Source organism: Diaphorina citri, unplaced genomic scaffold (genome assembly GCF_000475195.1).
Source record: "Diaphorina citri unplaced genomic scaffold, Diaci psyllid genome assembly version 1.1 scaffold100, whole genome shotgun sequence".
Classification (NCBI taxonomy): domain Eukaryota; kingdom Metazoa; phylum Arthropoda; class Insecta; order Hemiptera; family Psyllidae; genus Diaphorina; species Diaphorina citri.
Window position 1 is genome coordinate 17,848 of NW_007377537.1, and position 5,518 is coordinate 23,365.

Here is a 5,518-nt window from a genome sequence, read left to right on the forward strand (position 1 = left end):
GTCAGTCCCGGGGGGGAATTGTGGGGCTATAAAAAAAAAAAAAAAAAAAAAACAGTTTGCCAGCCTTTTTAGCTTATAGTTGGTAGCGCGTCTGCCTTGTAAGCACTAGGTACGGGGAATGACAGGGGTGTATCCTGTAGGGATAACGTTCGTTCTCGGAACGGCTGGCAGTTGTTACAGTTCCCTCTGTCAAATGTTAAAAAAAAAAAAAATAAAAAAAAAAATAAGATGATCAGTAGATAATAGATGTTATAGGAATCTAATGAATAGGAATGAGTAGGTAAAAATAGGTAGGTATTGAAGTGGAAATCCAGCAATAAGGATCATGAAGGCCAAAACAAGAATTGCCTATTCATAGCTTTTCCTATCCTTCCGTCAATCTTCAAGCTGTAAATAACGAAGTTCGGAAATAGAAACTAGAAAGCAAACAAAAAAATAGATAACATTCACTTTCTCTGTGTCTCCTTCCCTCTATTCCTTACCCCTTTCCATTCCTTCTGCTCACTCTTTCTCATTGAAAGTAAAGCTTCCATTCCATTACAAAAAAAAAGGAAATCTCTTTAGCAAAGTTTTTTTTTTTTCCTTACCAAAGTCATGACAAGTCCCCATCAATCAAAAGCGCCGAGGGTTGTTAATTGGAGGATAACAGAAAAGGAAACCACCTGATAAGCGAGATAAGATAAGACATTAGGAGGAGGAGGAGGAGGAGTAGGAGGAGGAGGAGGAGGAAGGGAGGTGATAAGACATGACTAAAGGGGGGGTAGAGGGGTGGATGAAGGATTTGTTACCCTCTCCCCTTTCCTTCTATCTAGTTTTTCGTTTCCGACCACACCTTGCTATTAAAAAAACTGAACTGAAACAAATTGACTGTTTCCTGCTCATTTTCCTAGTCACAAACAGGGGTGGATTTCAGCAAGGGGCGACAAGGCTATGTGAAATCACCGATTAGTGACCACAGCCTAGTTAGTAGTTAGCTTGAAAGGTAGAGCCTCTGCCTTGTAAGCGCAAGGTCGCCGCGCCGGTTCGATTCCCGTCCGACGCAAACTTTATTCGTTCGATCTCGGAACGGTTAGCTTTCTCCTCTCCTGTCCTCCTTCGCTCTTCGATTTCGGGATGATAAGACCTCTGTTGTTACTGTTACAAAACCCTTTATCAATCCTCTGCACAAAAGAAGAAAAAAGTTTACTAAAATCATCCGTTACAGTTCCTTCTGTCAAACTTTAACAAAAAGTTAACTAAATTCATCCGCCACTGCTCTTTCTGCCAAACTTCTTAAATCAGAAAGTTTACTTTTTTTAGAGTTATTTACAGTAAGAGGAAAACTACCTATGGATAACAATCAGAGTCCTTGTCCTTTACTAAATTCACTTCTGGTTTTCTATTTCCAGGAAGAAGAACGAGAAGACTTGGACATGCAGGATCCTCCCCTGCATAATATCAAATCCGCCACTGAAGCCATAGTTCATGCTCTTAGCCTGGTGAGTTATTAGATTAGCTCTTAGCCTGGTGAGTTATTAGAATAGCTCTTAGCCTGGTGAACGTACAGGGGATTTTAGGGGACTTTTGAGCCATTATTCAGGGTCACATACCGAAGCTTTTGGCGAAGAGAAACCCACATTTTCTTCTTTTATGAGTTATGAGCAATTTGAAAGACTGCACCTAGATGAGAAAGAAAAGCTGAATACACGAAAATCCAATCCGGACTGCCTGGAATCTCAGACCAGGTTAATTGCTGACTAAACCCCTCTTCTGTTCCAGGACCAATCCATGCTGATAATAGAGAATCATCACTTGGACAACGCTCTGCATAGCAACAAGAAAGAAATCATCAATGCAGCCAGCTTCTAGGGATTCAAAGTCAACCAGAGCCGATTATTTCCACGTGATGCGAAATCCCAGATCGTAGACAAGGCTGAGTGGTGTAATAAATCGGTCTAGAATCGCAATTTTTTTTTCTTGAAAAAAAAAAAAAAAGATGTTTGACAGAGGGAACTGTAACTGCCAAGGTCTTATCGTCCCGGAATCGAAGAGAAAAGGAAGACAGGATAGGAGAAAGCCAGCCGTTCCGAGAACGAACATTATCCCATCAGGGATAAAATCCGCGTCAGACAGGAATCGAACCCGCGGCCTAGCGCTTACTAGCCAGACGCGCTACCAACCCAGCTGACTAGGCTGGTTACCCGTACATTAATTCAGAGTAAAATCGAGGAACACCACCAATCCGGATTTAATCTCAGCCTTGTGAGGTCAATGAAGGATAAGGGAAGTAAAAAATTTGACCCAATTACATCACTTTCCTGACTTTCCTTCCTATAGGATAAGGAAAGTAAAAAATCCTGATGATTGGGTATGACCTTACCTTAGAGGGAAATTTTCAATTTTCAAAGAGCTAATTTCGGTCAATAAGTATTAAGTATACTTACACAGGTAGACGTTTTTTTTTTTTTTTTTTTTTTTTCAAGGGGGGCGGCCGAGGGAACTGGCTCAGTTGGGATTCAATCCCAAAGATGAGTCAAAAGTCGCATCTCTAGTCCCTAATCGAATGAAAATACTTTACAAGTTCAGTAATTCAGTTCCATTTCAATATTCTTCTCAGCGTGAGGTTTATTCTTTAGAAAGAATTTCTGTCTTGAAAAGAAAAGAGGAAAAACAGTCTGATTAAAAATCGATATTTGAAGCACACATGGGTGTGGCGTACAAAGTTAAATGCTTTGATGCCTTTTCACTCACCCGTCATTGGTCAGACTTTAACAAAAGATCTGAACATCCTGAGGATCCTAAAGCTAAATAAATGAAAACCACTTTGGTAGGATCATAGAGCATTTCAATTCATAAAATTTATTTTGCAAGGTACAAAGGAATAAATAATTTTATAATAATGAGTTTGAAATATTTTTAGAGGGGATGTGATTTCCTGGAAATCAAAACAACTATATCAAGTTTATATCAACAGTATTAAATAAGGAAAGTAAAAAAGGGTTCGAAGCCTTAAAAGTCTTGAAGGGCTGGTATGCATGAAAAATGCACTGGAATTCCTTCAGTTGAAAAAGCTGTCCCAATTGACCTAATAAATATTGTGGTCCTAATTAAATAGACACGATGCGACAACTTTCTACGATTCTGCACCTCTTGATAACTCCCCCATAATATTAACAATCACCTTTTTTGTGCATGAACAGAAACCAAAACTCGTTTTCGTTATTATGCATGGTTATGGGCAAATTATCGGTATGTGAAAAAATATTAAATTTAAAATTAAATTGAATTTCATGGTGAGAAAATTTCTGAAATAGGAAAAACAATATCTAATGAAAGAAAATAATCTACAACTGGGCAAAACAATTTACAAGAGTGAATAAACAAAATGGAATAAAACTAATGAAAAACTATACAAAACAACATAGGGGAAACCTATGAGGGGGATCCCTACAAGGGCTTACTTAACACTTTTTAAAAGGAAACATATCTCAATTAAGTACATAATTAAAGATTTGGTAGAGAGAAAACATCTAGGAAAAAAACACCTACCTTAAAAAAAGTTCACTTTACAATTTTTTTCTTCAAAAAAAAAAAAAAAAAACAAAGGGTTGGTAGAAACGTAAAAATCACAACACCTATTTACATTTTAAAGCAGCGTCCACACTATGGTTGATTGATAGCGATCGACATCGATTGAAAAACGTCCAATCTTCCAAACACGCCAATTGCAAAAACCTTTGGAATGGGTCCGGAGTGTGGGATTGATGTCCGAATACCAGGACATTCAGACCCACTAGAACCCAACCTCTCCCTCTTCCCATTAGGGTTCCGTTGGTATTACTTCAGGGCCCTCTACTGCTTGTAAGTCCACACAATAAACTTCATTTTTAAACTTCGCCAGCCTAGTTAGCTTAGTTGGTAGTGCGTGTGCCTTGTAAGCGCTAGGCCGCGGGTTTGATTCCCGCCCGGGGCGGATTTTATCCTGATGGGATAATGTTCGTTCTCGGAACGTGAATAGAATAGAATAATATTAGAATAGAACAGGGCTGCCCAACTGGTCGAACGCGGATCGATTTCAAATCAATCGCGATCAGTACACCCAGCAGTGTTTGAATTTGAACCTGGCAATAACATCTTATATATCTGATTACTCTAAACTTGTCTCTCATTGGGTAAGTTGATCGCAAGACTGTATTGAAAATCCAAGTCGATCTTCCTCTGAAAAGGTTGGGCACTAAGGGAATAGAATATACCCTGTTTATACTGACAGAATGGGACTGAAAAGTACCTTTACTCCCTGTTTAAATACTGTTAGAATGAGACTGAAAAGTACCTTCACTCCCTGTTTATACCTACTGTCTACTGTTTAGATCAGATCAGATTGGATCAGAAAAGTACTAAACTGTTTATACCTACTGTCAGAATGGAAATGAAAAGTCCCTTTACTCCGGAATTCTCTGTGTAAGGACCTTTACAGCTAAATAAAATTCAAATTTTGTTACAAATATAGAAGGAATATAGAATGATACTAATTTACACAAATAAACAAGAGTTTCCTTTTTTTTTTTCAAAGAATTTTGACAGAGGGAACTTTAACTGCTATAGTCTTATCGTCCCGAAATCGAAGAGAGCAGGAAGACAGGATAGGAGAAAGCCAGCCGTTCCGAGAATGAACATCCCCATCAGGATAAAACATGGTATGTTTGTTTGTAGTTACATACCTACCTATGCTACATAGCTACACTAGGACCGGATAACATTTCACTTGTATAATCTGTGTAGGGTACACGCTATGTTCCTGAAGACCAAGTAATGAGGCAATGACTGATATGTAGAAACAAACCAAAACCTGATAGAGCACACCAAGGCCATAGAAATTTGGCAATCACCACATGATAGGGTATAGAATATACTTGATGGGTTTCTGCTATTACACCATAAGGCACCTCTCAGGAAGCATAATTTACAGTAAGACCTATGACCAGGGCCATACACAGAGGGTACATCCGGTATCACCTGCCCTGGGCTCCTCAAAGGGGCCCTGAACCCAATTTAGTTAATACTTTTAGATGAATCTACCTATTTTTAGTCCGTTCTTCCTTTATTATTACAATAGTAATAAAAAGGTGTAAGGGACGGACTACTGTACTTCAAAAAAAAAAAAAAAAAAAAAAAAAAATCCTTTTCTGTATTAGGTAATTATTTTTCCCAAAAAAAAAAAACGGACTATTGTACTTTTTTTTTTAAATCCTTGTCTGCATTAGGTACTTACTATTCCATCAAAAATATAAGCCCTTGTATAGACTGCTGGGGTAAAGAGACTTTTCAGTCCTATTCGGGCAATATGAACAGGGTATATTCTGTTATTTCTAATCTATAGTAGAACCTCGATTATATTGGGACCGGGGGTAGTTGAAGTGATCGAGGTTGAAATGATAAGATAGGATATCCTTTGAAAGATATAAAAAGAAGAAGAAGAAGAAGAAGAAGAAGAAGAAGAAGAAGAAGAAGAAGAAGAAGAAGAAGAAGAAGAAGAAGA

The 5,518-nt window shown here is 38.2% G+C and overlaps 1 long non-coding RNA gene across 1 annotated transcript; it reads left to right on the forward strand.

Annotated features, from left to right (window-relative positions):
- Positions 1 to 1,386: 1,386 nt before the first annotated feature.
- LOC113465383 lies at positions 1,387 to 1,954 on the forward strand. Its single transcript, XR_003390118.1, has 2 exons — positions 1,387 to 1,478; positions 1,759 to 1,954. It is a non-coding gene; the product is annotated as an uncharacterized LOC113465383 (long non-coding RNA).
- The last annotated feature ends 3,564 nt before the right edge of the window (positions 1,955 to 5,518 follow it).